Source organism: Candoia aspera, chromosome 1 (genome assembly GCF_035149785.1).
Source record: "Candoia aspera isolate rCanAsp1 chromosome 1, rCanAsp1.hap2, whole genome shotgun sequence".
NCBI lineage: Eukaryota > Metazoa > Chordata > Lepidosauria > Squamata > Boidae > Candoia > Candoia aspera.
The window spans coordinates 326,362,806-326,378,587 of NC_086153.1; the positions used below are offsets into that span (position 1 = coordinate 326,362,806).

At 42.0% G+C, this 15,782-nt stretch overlaps 1 protein-coding gene across 1 annotated transcript in view; it reads left to right on the plus strand.

Annotated features, from left to right (window-relative positions):
• Positions 1–15,782, plus strand: part of MDGA2 (MAM domain containing glycosylphosphatidylinositol anchor 2) — a 500,250-nt gene that overhangs the window by 117,973 nt on the left and 366,495 nt on the right. The gene's annotated exons all lie outside the window — the stretch shown is intronic.

Below are 15,782 nucleotides of genomic sequence, written 5' to 3' on the forward strand. Positions count from 1 at the left end.
TTGGCAACCTGAAGATGTGTGGGCTTTGACTCCCAGAATTCCCCAGACAGCATGCTGCCCTGGGAATTCTGGGAGTTGAAGTCCATACATCTTCAAGTTGCCAAGGTTGAGAAACACTGCTGTAGAGTAATAGTGATCTATAGTCATTGAAAGCTACTGCATGATAGGCAATATTATGGGTCCCTCTGACCAGTATTGTCTCCTCAAGTGTGCTTTAGCATTCTTGTTCCATTAAGAATGGAGGCTTTTTTTTCAAACCATTTAGTACCAGTTTCTTTAACAAACAAACAGACAAACTGGAGAAGTCATGGACTAGATAGGGGATCTCCGACATGGAAAACAAATGTTCTACTTCTGAGTCATTGCCTTTGCTTCAAGATATCCCAGAGCTATTTTGTCCATTATGCTGTTCTGAAGTATATCTAATGAATTTTATAGAATCCCCTTTTATAGAATCCTACTTTGGACTAAGCTAGATATAGCTCAGTGTGGCTTCTTTTGAACAGATGTGTATAGTGATATCAAAATGAAATTATGTTGAATACTACAGATTCATGCATGATATTTGTATACCTATTAGGGAGGAAGAATTTCTTCTCCACAGCTATCATACCATGTAAACCTTTGCAGATCAGGTTTCATTTCCACCCAGTTATAAATTATTTGTTAGCAAAAGTAAAATTAATATTGTTTGTAGTAAAATTAAACTTTTTCAGATATTGAATAGATATAACATTAGATCTAATCCCATGAGATTCTTCTAGAGAAGATACAAGCTGGACTATGGGCTGGACTATGCTACCGTGAGATTTGGTTGGTTGAACAATTCTACCCAATGAGTATTTTTCAACGGCACCCTGTCAGGCTGTAATTTGGTGGTAAATGGTACATCGCAAAGTTCCATTCTAGATCCTGTGCTGTTCTATATACTTATAAATCATTTTGACATGGGGTTAGGAAATACAATTATCAAATTTGCATGTGATACAAAAATGGAGGGATACCAAATAGGACAATATCGAGATTTAGGAGGATCTTGACAAGTTGGGGCTTTTCAACAAGGAAAAATGTGAAATTCTACTTTGAATATGGGAAATCAAAGCATTAACATAGGATTTAATGGGACTATACTGTATGGAAAAGACTGCCTCCAAAGGTAGCAAGCTCTCCTTTCCTGGAGGTATTTAAATACAGGCTAGATGACCATGTATCAGGGTTGCTAGAGTAGAGGGTTCCTGGGCTGGGCAGAAGGTCAGGAACTGGCTGGGGAATTCTGGGAGTTGAAGTTCACACATCTTAAAGTTGCCTAGTTTGAAAAACACTGGAATAGATGGACCAACCTTATATTCTTTGAATTAATTCCCTGGCCACATTAAGGGTAGATTGTGTTGATAGAGCAGGGATTCACTGAAGCCTACACAATGACCAATCTTTCCCATATGCCTGCTATTATATTTTGGATTGTAACAACAGGGTAGAGAAGCTTCGCTTGCAAGAATCTTACCAGTGTAGGTGCTGTCATTATTCTTATACAACAAATAATGGGAAATCAATGTAAATGTAGCACTGCTTTATATTTCAGATTTACATGCACTGCCATCCAGGAAGTATGAGTTATGGTCTACCAGTGTGTTGTAGCTCATCCAAGTTATATATGTCAACTCTGCCAGAATGACTTACAGGGAATGAACTCCCTTCACTGAACATAAGGGTATGAGAACTCTGTTATATTTGCTTACATTCTCCAGATTTAGCTTCATGGAACTACACCATGGGGACAGCTACAATTGCCAACAGAGCTGGAATAATTTGCCCTTTGTTATTTTCAAGTCACAGCTTTCATATCCATTTGTCAGGATAGATTACTGGCTCTTTGCTTGCTTGTTTGGTTGCATTCTTTTTCTTTAGCAACCACTGTTTGGTTTGTGTCATAAATCAGTTGTAATAATTGTGAACCAAATGCCCATCATTCTAATATGTGGTGAAAGCTTTCGTACTGTGGGGGTATCTGGGCCTGAACAGGAAGACACGCAATGCATGATTGTGAGCACATTTTGTTTCTTAACCATCTCTCAATATGAAACATGGAGACTCCATATAGACACCATGACTCATATCCTCCGAGCCATTATATCCCCTTTTAAAGTCATATGTGAAGATATGGAGAAGATGTTGATGCTATGGAGAGTGGAAGGCAAAAGGAAGAGGGGCCGACCAAGGGCAAGGTGGATGGATGATATTCTAGAGGTGATGGATTTGTCCCTGGGGGATCTGGGGGTGTTGACGACTGACAGGAAGCTCTGGCGTGGGCTGGTCCATGAAGTCACGAAGAGTCGGAAGCGACTAAACGAATAAACAACAAAAGTCATATGCACCAATAAGCATTGCTCTCTTATGGCAATAAGTTCCCTGGAGTGATGGTTTGGTTTAAAGACACACAAACTCAGATGGAGACTACCTTGGTAGTGTTGTGGCAAAAACTTGGCTCACCTAAAGCAACCAAATCACTCTGAAGATACAACATCATTTTATTAGGCATGAAAACAATACAGTGTAAATGGGCTCCCAGCAAAGCACTGACAGCTTGCTGGACAGCCCTGAGCAAAGGCAAAACCATAGCTTATGTACCCTTGGCCTACTGAATTATGTGACTTATGTCTTGTCCTGGTGCTTGCAGGTTATAGAGGTTTGGATGGGGAACAACAGGCTTCAGCTGAACCCTGGCAAGACTGGGTGGCTTTGAGTTTTGGGGCCTTCTGGTTCTGGGACTTTATTATTTTGGTACTGGATGGGGTGGCACTGCCCCAGACAGACCTGGCACACAATCTGGGGATCCTTTTAGATTCATGACTCCTGCTCAAGGAGCAGGTGGCAGTCATGACTAGGAGGGCCTTTGCACAGCTTTGTGTAGTTTACCAGTTGCGCCCCTTCCTGGACTGTGGGGCTCTACTCACAGTCACTCACACCCTGGTCACCTCCAGAATGTAATGCACTGTACATGAGGCTGCGCTTGAAGAGCATCCAGAAGCTTCAGCTCATGTTACACCTCTGTTCCACAAACTGCATGGATTACCAGTTTGCTTCTGGGTGCAATTCAAGTTGCTGGTTTTGACCTTTAAAGCCCTACATGGCATGGGGCTAGGTTATTTGAAGGACTGCCTGTTCCTGATTATATCTACCCATCCCACCAGGTCAGGCAGGAGGAGTATACTGCTGTCCTGTCTCCAAAGGAGCTCCATCTGGTGAGATCCAGGTGGCATGCCTTTTCTGCTGTGTCCCCCACCCTCTGGAACATAATTCCCCCCATGGTGAGGTTAGACCCATCTCTGTTAACCTTCCAGAAAGCCCTCAACTCATGTTTTTTACACCAGTCTTGGGCTGGCTGTATGAGATTCAGTGTTTGTTCTCCTGCTTGCTTGGGTTTTATTTGTTTATTTTGTCTGTTTACTTTATCTGCTTATTTTATTTATTTTTGATCGTTTTTAGATTGTTATGGAGTTTTTAACTGTTGTTGTGTTGTACACTACACAGAGTCATGTGGTTGTGAGTTGGTTGGCTATATAAATATGCTAAATAAATAAATAAATAAATTTCAAAGGCAAGAGAAAGAAAACAGCAGACACAGTTTAAATTACAGCATGATGTTGGAATCTTTTTGATAAACCCATCTATTTCAGTTGTTCCATTCCATGCACCACCTATTGTAATTCAGACTTGGGGCATCTCATGGGCCACCTTTATGTATCCACCTGAGCTCCTTAATCATCTTCAGAGACCTGCCTCCAAATGACCCTACCATGTGGGTTCACAAACCTGGTGGTTGTTGTTGTTGTTGTTGTTGTTATTTAAATTTATATCTCCCATGTTCCCATGTTGATAACTTTTTGGTGCCAGGAAGATATTCCTCTTCTCCCAAAATTATAGTGTTGTACTCAGTTTAGTTTTAAGTGCCTACTCTATGCATTTGTCAGATTATCCTTTCTGATTAAACCCTTAGTTCCTTCTGAGCAAAGCAAAAATTACTTGGACAAACTGTTTGGAAAGTCAGTACTGGTTCTGCCTTTCCTCATGTCATAAATAGAGTTATTTAAAGTCAGAGTAATTTCATGTTGCTGTCAGATTTCCCAGTTCATATTTCAGAAAGTCACAGCTGTTCCTGACAAGGACAGAAACAGAGTAGGAAAATGCCACTCTACAGTTCAGGAAGGAAGAATGGGTTAGCACATATTTGATTTCACAGACTAAGGAAATTCATTATTGGATGAGATGGCAGTCAAAAGTAGCACATCTTAAGGGTTCCATGTTGGTGAGACCTGGTTTTCTGTAGTGCTTCAGCACATGTTACACCTAACATGAAGAGTTAGAAATTGATAGTGGAAGACAGGTACTCACTAGAAGTGTTGACTAGTCACTCTCATCTGGGGAGCCCTGGGATTAGGGAAGGTGCTTCCAGTTTTTATCTTCAGAAACTGCTGCAGAATTTGCCAAGACCCATGACTCGTTGTCGTATACCAAATGGAGAGTCTTACGGAAACTGGCTTTGGGACTATTCCAAGAGAGAGCTTCAGAGACCTCCATAAGAAAGGAATGCCTTTGCCCTTTGCTTCAGGAGATACCTGTGCCTTCATCTTATGTTTCAAAAGACTCCTATCTAGGTATCTTTTCCTTGAAAAAGAACTTCTCACCTAATCTCCGAGCTTGTTCAACTCTTGTTTGCTGTTAGTTGGTTTCACAGGCTTTGATAGCAGTTTGGCTTCAGTCAGGGCTAGCTTTGGAATAAGAGGTACCTGTGAACTGTCCATGGTGCTGATCCCCTGCAGCCTCTTTTGTGCCTTTAAATATCTCCAGTAGGAAAAAGTTAGGACAGAAGATATTCTGTTCCAGTTTCCTTCAGATCTCTCCCCTGTTTGGTTTCGTATCAGGACTGTGTTCTCTAGAAATGGACAAGTCTGTCCTTTTTCAAGATGCAACACATTTTCCCCCATGGTTTTATAGGCAAATGTAATACATTGTGGCTTCAGGGCCATATGCCTGCTCCTGAAACTTCGTGTGCAGTTCCACAGTCCCTCCAAAAATTGCCATGAAACCACAATTTAAATGCAACAGAAGGGGAAAATGATTTTAAAATGTGGGTTATAATCATATTAATTATATTTAATTAATTTAAATGTTTGTTGTTGTTGTTTATTCGTTTAGTCGCTTCTGACTCTTTGTGACTTCATGGACCAGCCCATGCCAGAGCTTCGTGTCGGTCGTCAACACCCCCAGCTCCCCCAGGGACGAATCCGTCACCTCTAGAATATCATCCATCCACCTTGCCCTTGGTTGGCCCCTCTTCCTTTTGCCCTCCACTCTCCCTAGCATCAGCATCTTCTCCAGGGTGTCCTGTCTTCTCATTGTGTGGCCAAAGGATTTCAGTTTTGCCTTTAATATCATTCCCTCAAGTGAGCAGTCTGACTTTATTTCCTGGAGGATGGACTGGTTTGATCTTCTTGCAGTCCAAGGCACTCTCAGAATTTTCCCCCAACACCACAGTTCAAAAGCATCTATCTTCCTTCTCTCAGCCTTCCTTATGGTCCAGCTCTCGCAGCCATAGGTTACTACGGGGAACACCATTGCTTTAACGATGCGGACCTTTGTTGTCAGTGTGATGTCTCTGCTCTTAACTATTTTATCGAGATTTGTCATTGCTCTTCTCCCAAGGATTAAGCGTCTTCTGATTTCCTGACTGCAGTCAGCATCTGCAGTAATCTTCGCACCTAGAAATACAAAGTCTTTCACTGCCTCTACATTTTCTCCCTCTATTTGCCAGTTATCAATCAAGTTGGTTGGCATGATCTTGGTTTTTTTGAGGTTTAGCTGCAAGCCAGCTTTTGCACTTTCTTCTTTCACCTTGATCATAAGGCTCCTCAGTTCCTCTTCGCTTTCAGCCATCAAAGTGGTATCATCTGCATATCTGAGATTGTTAATGTTTCTTCCAGAGTTTTTAACTCCAGCCTTGGATTCCTCCAGCCCAGCTCGTCGCATGATGTGTTCTGCATACAAGTTGAATAGGTAGGGTGAGAGGATACAGCCCTGCCGTACTCCTTTCCCAAGCTTAAACCAGTCCATTGTTCCGTGGTCTGTTCTTAACGTTGCTACTTGGTCGTTATACAGATTCTTCAGGAGGCAGACAAGATGACTTGGTATCCCCATACCGCTAAGAACTTGCCACAATTTGTTATGGTCCACACAGTCAAAGGCTTTAGAATAGTCAATCAAACAGAAATAGATGTTTTTCTGAAACTCCCTGGCTTTTTCCATTATCCATCAGATATTGGCAATTTGGTCCCTAGTTCCTCTGCCTTTTCTAAACCCAGCTTGTACATCTGGCAATTCTCGCTCCATGCATTGCTGAAGTCTACCTTGCCGGATCTTGAGCGTTACCTTACTGGCATGTGAAATGAGTGCCACTGTTCAATAGTTTGAACATTCTTTAGTGTTTCCCTTTTTTGGTATGGGGATATAAGTTGATTTTTTCCAATCTGATGGCCATTCCTGTGTTTTCCAAATTTGCTGGCATATAGCATGCATTACCTTGACAGCATCATCTCGCAAGATTTTGAACAGTTCAGCTGGGATGCTGTTGTCTCCTGCTGCCTTGTTATTAGCAATGCTTCTTAAGGCCCATTCAACCTCACTCTTCAGGATGTCTGGCTCTAGCTCACTGACCACACCGTCAAAGCTATCCCCGATATTGTTATCCTTCCTATACAGGTCTTCCATATATTTTTACCACCTTTTCTTGATCTCTTCTTCTTCTGTTAGGTCCTTGTCATCTTTGTTCTTGATCATACACATTTTGGCCTGGAATTTACCTCCGATGTTTCTAATTTTCTGGAAGAGGTCTCTTGCCCTTCCTAGTCTATTGTCTTCTTCCACTTCCACGCATTGCTTGGTTAAAAATAATTCCTTATCTCTTCTGGCTAACCTCTGGAATTTTGCATTTAATTGGGCATAGCTCCCCCTATCACTGTTGCCTTTTGCTTTCCTTCTTTCTTGGGCTACTTCTAGTGTCTCAGCAGACAGCCATTTGGCCTTCTTGGTTTTCTCTTTCTTTGGGATGTATTTTGTTGCTGCCTCCTGAACAATGTTGCGAACTTCTGTCCATAGTTCTTCCAGGACCCTATCTACTAAGTCCAGTCCCTTAAATCTATTCTTCACCTCCACTGCATATTCCTGAGGAATATTAGTGAGCTCATATCTAGCTGATCTGTGGGTCTTCCCTAATCTCTTTAGTCTGATCCTAAATTGTGCAATAAGAAGTTCGTGATCTGAACTACAGTCAGCTCCAGGTCTTGTTTTTACCGACTGTATAGATGTCCGCCGCCTTTGGCTGCAAAGGATGTAGTCAATGTGATTTCGGTGTTGTCCATCTGGTGAAGTCCATGTATAAAGCTGTTGAGATCATTCTATCGTTTTTTGGATTGTATCCAAGCACTGCTTTAGCCACTTTACATTAATTATGAAGCCTACTCCATTTCTTCTGTGGTCCTCTTGTCCACAGTAGTAGATCTGGTGGTCATTTGATGTGAAGTGGCCCATTCCAGTCCATTTCAGTTCACTGACACCCAAAATGTCTATCTTTAATCTTGACATCTCACCAATAACCACATCCAATTTGCCCTGGCTCATAGATCTTACATTCCAGGTTCCAATGGTGTGTTGATCCTTAGAACATCGGATTCGCCGTTCACCACCAGCACCGTCGGCCACTAGCCATCCTTTCGGCTTTGAGCTAGCTGCGTCATCACGTCTGGGGCTAGTTGAACTCATCCTCTGTTCCTCCCCAGTAGCATTTTGACCATCTTGCGACCTGGGGGTCTCATCTTCCGATGGTATACCGACATATCTCTGGTTGTACTGATCCGTTTAGTTTTCATGGCAAGAATACTGGGGTGGGTTGCCATTACCTTCCCCAGGATTGCATTTAGTCTGACCTCTCTGTCATGACCTTCCCATCTTGGGTGGCCCTTCACGGTTTAGCTCATGGCATCACTGATGCTAAAGCTCCAGCACCATGGCAAGGTAACGATCCTTTGCTGATGAATTTAAATGTTAGTTGCATTTTAACTAGATTTTATGATGTTTATTGTATATCTTGGTCATATTGACTTCTTGGAGTGCACTTCAAAGATAAGTGTAGACCTTGAGCCATCTCTCTCTATCATCTCCTGGCTTTAGCTCATAGTTGTATTATATTATTTTTCGACAATAATCTGCTTTTAAAAGAAGTGTTGATAATGTATATTTCAATGTGCATATTTTCCCAAAGTATCTCTTAAATGTAATTTCATTTTAAAATGAATTTTGGTTCATTTAAGCTTCTGAGAACTGTCTCAACTTTCATCAGGTGAATTGTTATGTTCTACCTCAAAGGTGGATTCCAGTATTTCATATAGCTGTTCACAGAGGCCAAAACCTTCAAAATATTACTGCTGTCAACCACGTATACAGTACATGTACCCACATACAGGTACCACTGTTAAAAATAATTCTCTGACCAGTCTGAAGGGACGTATGTGTGGTCTGAGATTTTTTATGAAGTGCTGCACTTAGAGAACAGCTAAACAATTTAGGCTGGGAGAAATGGAACAGTCACAGGCTGGTCAGTAGGTGAAGAAGAAGTATAGCAGAAAAATGAATTTTTACAACCCTGGAGGAGTGCACAAAAGACATTATATTTTGTTGCATTGTGTTCCTTTTTTCTCTTCTATTTGTCAAGCATCTATCTGGAAGCAGTGTCAGGAAACGGAATTCCTGACTCCTTTCTTTCCTCTTCCTGTTTATGTTTGTCTTTGCCCAGAACAGCTTCCTGAATCTTTTAGCCATTAGATGTGTTTGTGTGTCTGTGTGTATCTGTATGTTTATATCTGTACATACCTATGTGTGTGTGTATTTGTGTATGTGCTTCCTTCCAGTATATAGTTGTTATGTAATCCAGAATACTGATTTATAAACCGAGTAAAGTCTAGTAGCAGATGCAGAGATTTTCATAGTTTGGAACTGAGTGGCTCTGATCCTCCAAACCAAAGGTTGGGTACCTTTGGATACCAATTGTTTCCAGGCAAACAGAGAGCAAAAGGGCTTTGCTGTCAGGTTCTGAATGGTATATCCGGCTCATCACTGTTGAAAATATGACAGTATCAGGTTCTATGAGCCAGGATTCAGGAGTAAATCATAGATCCCATTACTCTACATTAATTTAACTCCTAGGCTAGGAGTTGGCAAAAGTCTTACAGTCAGAGCTCAGCTAGAGAAGAATCTATTACAAACAAGGAGCCAATGAAATACTTGATTGCCCATGGCCAGTATAAAGGTGCAAGGGCCTCTTTTACCCATGGTGGTTCAAATGCGTATCCTTTTCTTCTTGTCCTTTCAGTAAGTTAACAGACTCTTTATATGATGCCTAGGAGCCTTGAAACTAAACAAGTGTCCTAACTGTGGCCTGAGAACTGCTGGTCCTCAGCTTACATTGCATAGAAAAATTCTAGATGGGACTTCAGGCTTTTCCATCAGATTCTTCATATGTTCTACCTGATAGTTTCCCTGACTAATTCCCTTCAGAATGGAACAACTATAGAAGATCAAAAGAACCATACGCATTCCTAATTGTACTCAGATGGAATTTTGAATTAGATCAATAAAAAACGAAAATAGCTGGGTGGCCACAAGGGGGGAAAAAAAGTCCAAAACTGGCAATACCTTCACTAGGCCAAATTTCACAATATAGAGTGCAAGCCTTTTGGACTCCAGGAAGTTTCCAGGAAGTTTTCAGCATCCTAGATGGCTAAAGGAATCCAGGAGTAAAAAACAGGAGGAGGAAAGAGTGTGGCTGATTTTATGGAGGATTTTGCAGACAAAGGATTCTTCCAGAGTTTACTGGGAAGGGAAAAAAATCAAGACATTCCCATGTGCCTCTTTTTGGAGATATAGGGTCTAATTTGCTTCTCTACAGATTTTCCGATATTTTATCAAATGCTGTACTTTGGAACAGACATGTCATGAATACCAACCACATCTCCTGTCCACCCTTCCACTTTTTAAAATTAAATTAAACATAGCCTATCAATTTTTTTGAACTGGTAAGTTTGCTCAACATGGAACTATTGATAGTGCTCTTTCTAACTGTCACAATCCTTGAATTCTAACACCCTTGAATATATTTAAATGTCACTGGTGTCATACAGGTAGTCCTCACTTAATGACCATTCATTTAGTGATGGTTCAGACTTATAACAGTGCTGAAAAAAACAACTTACAACCAGTGCTCACACTTACAACATTGCAGTGTCCCCGCAGTCACGCGATCATGATTTGAGTGCTTGGCAACCGGTGTACATTTATGACTGTCACAGCATCCCGTTGTCATGTGATTGCCATTTTCAACCTTCCCGGCCAGCTTCTGACATGCAAAATCAATGGGGAAGTGCGTGATTTACTTAACAACCATGTGGTTCACTTAATGACCATGGCAATGCACTTAATGACCGCTGCAGAAAAAGGCCATAAAATTGGGTCAGATTCGCTTAATGACTAATTTGCTTAGCAACTGAAATTCTGGTCTCAATTGTAGTCATTAAGCAAGGACTACCTGTATATGCAATCCTGTGGATATTTGTGGATTGTCCTTTGCAGAAAGCACAGGGAACAATCTTTAATGTGTGATGCTACTGGATCTTGTAAAAAGGAGTCCTGCATGTAAAACAAAACAGTCCAATACCTAATAAGCATTTTGGTCTATTAGAGTTTGTGCTGTTTTTCCAAACTTCCAAGGGTGTTCTTGTCATGGAGAATGGAAAAGCCTAATTTAAATAAAATATTCTGCAAGGAGAAGGCTAACACATTAAGGAGTAGACTCGTCTTCCTTTCTTCCTGTTCTACTGATATTCTTTTCTTCAGGAATTTCTTTTCAAGTATGGACAAACATCTCCATCTGTTTGTATAACGGCCTAAACAAATCTGTCACTTCAGGATTCGATCACCTACTGTATTTTCATTCATCTGTTTGCCAGGTTTGAAGTGTAGACATTTGACTATAGGGGCAAAAGTAACATACATTTGTAGTTTCATGTTTCGGTTTGACCATCTGCAGTCGAAAATGAAATGCAATGAACTGAAGGAGAATGCAATCCTTAGTAAATTGACTTTTGTTTGAGCAATAATATCAGGAAAAAACATAAAGCGCCAGTTTTTTTACCTTGATTTAGATTTGGGTTAGAGCTTTTTGCTATTTTTATCCTTCTCACACTGGATCATTGTAAAGTTCAATAGAATGCTCCCTCTTGTCTTTGCAGTAACTTTCCCATTTCTTTATTAATAAAAATGGGGGTGGGGGGAGAAAAAGGAAAATTTCTACTGTTCTTGACAGCCCTCCAGAGAACAACAAAAGAATTTAATTTCCTCACTGTGTCTAATGCACAGTTAAATTCTATAGTGAATGAACCTATTCATCAGGACGACCCAATGTGAAAATTAGTTGGGTGACATTTGCAAATGTGGGGGGAGGAGGAGGCAGCAGCAAGCTCTTAAAAAAGATCCTTGGGGGTGGGAGATCGTGAAGTGAGGCTCACCCACTCGAAATGTGATGCTTTGCAAGATTCAGATAATGGGAAGGAACATAGCAGACCTTTTTGCTGAAACTGTTGCCCCTGGTCCAGCTTATCCATTTCTCAGCAAGCCAAGGTGGCAGGCCAGAAGAGGGTCATCATGTAGTGAATACCCATTGAGGTTTCACCTTTCTATGGACAAATTTGGCCTGCAGAAGTGGCAATAATTTTTTAAGAGAGTGGGGGAATAAGGGGCAAAACAGCTACCAGATAAAGCAGAGACCCCTGATTTGTTTAGAGTTGGTGGCTACTTTAGGAATTTGAGAGAACATACCAAGGACTCTCCAGATGGGTGCCATGGTGGGCAGAGGGAGTCACAAAACATCCATTTACTAGAAGCAAAACTAGCAAGGAGTTATTTGCCATCTCCCCTAATTTTCCAAACTGCTCTGTTACCTCCAGCTTACCTTGGTGGGTAGATTTCCAAACAAAACAGTAGACTGCAATCAACTTCTGTCAGCCTGGTGGGGTAGCCCAGGCAAGAAACACACCCATACTAGATCTAACTTTATTGTAAGGTTACATTAACAGAATCTTGCAAGTCGGAAAGTACATTTCTCCTCCCTCACCTTTACAGTCCAGGAAACTGGGGGGAGGGATCCCTTTTGAGTCATTTGCCATGCCCCCATGCCTTCTGCAGACTCAGCTGCCTCTTACCTGATTATTGTCTAGCCTGTGGCTCTTCCTCTTGTCTCCCAAGGTCATTCCCACATACCATTACATTTCTGTCCACCTTTCCTAAGAATGGTTATGGAACCTCAGTGGGCTTGAAGCAAAAAAGCAAAAAAGATGACTCTGGACTTCGGCAACTTGCCTTGCATTCCTTTTTTGTCGATCTATTCAACAAAATAAATCAGTTATTTATTTCATTTATTTTTAATTAAATAACTTTTATTTCAAAGATTCTGAATTTTTAGATATCAGATGTACCTGGTGGGTACATTGAGGGAAGGGTCCATGGACATATGTTGTCCATGGGAAGTTAGCAAACTGAGAAATCTACTTGCAGGGGCTGAAGAAAGAATGAAGACAATTTCTCCATCCTTTGAAAAAGAATGTAGTCTTTTATCCTTAATATCTAGTTTTCATGAAGTTGGGCCCAAAATCCCTATCTGAGAGCTTTTATGATCAGTGTGTACACTTTTCAGAGCATGCCTCCAAATCTGAGTTAGCATCTTTATAACTGAAACCTGCAGACCAAATATCTCTAAACTGTATTTGATTGATTGATTGATTGATTGATTGATTGATTGATATAACCACCCATCTCACATACATGGCACTAGGTGGCTTACAAAAAAATAGATAAAATACAGTATAAAAAATAAAAACACATAACAGCCAAGCATCAAAACAACCATTAATATAGCCAGGAAACAGGCTCTGACCCACACCCAGGGCCCCAGCCTCAGGCCAAGACCAAGTTTTCAGGGCTTTGTGAAAGGTTGGCAGGGTTGGGACTGATCTGATCTATGAGGGAATGATGTTCCAAAGGGCAGGTGCCATGGCAGAAAAGGCTCTCTTTCTAGGCCCCACCAGCCCACACTCTTTAGCTGACTGTACCTGGAGCATGCCCTGGAGCATGATCCTGATTGATTAGATAGGATGGATAGAAACAACTAGGGAGAGACAGTCCCATAGCTAACATATTCCCAAGCCATGAAGAACTTTAAAGGTGGCTACTAACAGCTTAAATCGCACTTGGAAGCTTCTGAATACTCTTCAAGGGCAGCCCCATGTATAGTGAATTGTAGTAGTCCAGTCTGGAGATCATGGGGGCATGAGTGACTGTGAGCAGGTCCCCCCAATCCTGGAAGGGGAGAACTGATGCACAACCCAAAGTTGTGCAAAGACCCACCTAGCCACGGCTGCCATCTGCTCCTCAAACAGGAGCCATGAGTCCAGGAGGACCCCCCGGATTGTGCACCAGGGGTCTCTGAGGCAGTGTCACCCCATCCAGAACCAAAGATGGAAGATCCCTGGAACCAGGAGGCCCCAAAATCCAGAGCCACTTGGTCTTGCTTGGGTTGAGCTGAAGCCTGTTGTGCCCCATCTAGGCCCCCACAGCCTCCAGCATGGAGACAGAACCTCCATAGCATCACTCAGATGACCTGGGATAGAGATACAAAGCTGAGTGTCATCAGCATACTGATGACACCTCACCCCGAACCATCAGATGAACTGACCCAGCAACTTCATGTAGGTGTTAAACAGGAGGGGAAGAAATACTGAGCCCTGTGGCTCTTCACAACTTTCAACTCCAACTGGAACTGATCTCAGAGGAAGGAGGAGAACCAGCAGAACACCGTGCTGCCCACCCCTAACTCCTGAAGGATTCCATGATTGATGTTATCAAAAGCCACTGAAAGGTCAAGAAGAGAAAGGATGGATGCACCACCCGCATTTCGCTCCTGCCAGAGGTCATCCAAGAGTGCAATCAATGCATTTTGGTCCCATACCCAGGACTTACCCTGACCAAAAGCAGTCAAAGTACCCTAAGCAGAAGCATAACTTCTGAGACCTCTTTTGGCAATTTCAGTTTCTAGATGAGGCCCCTGTGCATGCACTGAAACCTCTTCTGATGTTCCAATCAACCACAGGAAGTGTTAGAAGAGATCTCTACTTGTGTGCAGTGCATAAGCAGATGCCTCCTCCAGCTCATGGAACTGCCAGCTGAAGCTTTGATACAGCTAATAGCATCACCTCCATGCCTCCAGGAAGTTAATTGCATCACCTTTAGGGTGTGAAATGCCTCACTGAGACAAATCACAGCTGTTTTGCATACCCCTGTTGTGTACTGTTCCATTTTGCACGTTACCCACTTTTAGGATTTTAAATGGCACAAGACACCAACTTCAGAAATAAACACTTGTCAGCTGTGACATTTGACAGAGCTTCATGGTTATTCTTGGAAGCAGAGTACATAATTATATCATAAAGGTATTTGAGTCTGGTGTTCATTAATCTGGGAGTGCAATTTTACACTCTGGGAGAGTGCCGTCTAGTAAGCAAGGTCTGCAGTAGACTGTAAAATGATGGGCTGAATGGAGGTTGAGCTGAAGCTCTGAAGGAGGGATTTATTTCAAAAATGTAGATTTTGGTTTCTGCTGATTTTTCTTTGCTTAAATTACACCTTATCCCCCATCCAAATATTGTCAATGAATTGTGATTTTTAATATTACTCAAGGAAGGAATTATGAAATATATGAGAAGTAATTAAGACTGTATGAAAATTGCTTTTGCATATCAGCCCAACTTCTTTGAAAACCCCAGCATATCTATGTGCAGCCCTCAGCAAATATGTCTCTGTCTCTGTCATCTCCCTCTCTCTCTCCATCTCCATCTGTCTGACTGTCCACCCTTGACCTAGACAAAAATGTGAAGGAGGATGGCTTACATATCTTGGTGCTCATATGGCATCTCATTATGTGCCAATTTCTGTAACATCTTAGTATGTGGAGGTAGGTTTAGTGCATGTCCACAAGTTTAACAAAGCCCAGAGGATTTGGCATTCAATGAATCTCACTTCACAGGGAGCCCTAGTATCCCATTCTCTGTTTTCTCATCAAAATACTGTACATAGTCTTCCAATTATCTGAAGACTCACGAGATTGAATTTCCTCTGGTCTCCTCTGGCCTTAAATTAAGTAGGAGCCTGAGGCTTCGGTGATGGTCAAAAGCTTTCTAAGTACTATTTAAAGGTAAAGGTAAAGGTTTCCCTTGACATTAAGTCCAGTCGTGTCCGACTCTAGGGGGCAGTGCTCATCTCTGTTTCAAAGCCGAAGAGCCGGTGTTTGTCCGTAGACACTTCTGTGGTCATGTGGCCAGCATGACTAAACAGAACACCGTTACCTGCCTGCCAAAGCGGTACCAATTAATCTACTCACATTTGCATGTTTTTGAACTGCTAGGTTGGCAGGAGCTGGGACTAGCAACGGGTGCTCACCCCGTCACACAGATTCGAACCACCAACCTTCCGATCGGCAAGCTCAGCAGTTTAACCTGCAGCGCCACCGCGTCCCAAAGGCCTATTTAAGAGTTAGCAAATCCCTAGGTCCTGGTTAAACCCTCAGTTGTTGACACATGTTTGCTGGAATGACAGCTCTTCTAGTGTGAGTAGAACTAACCAATAAG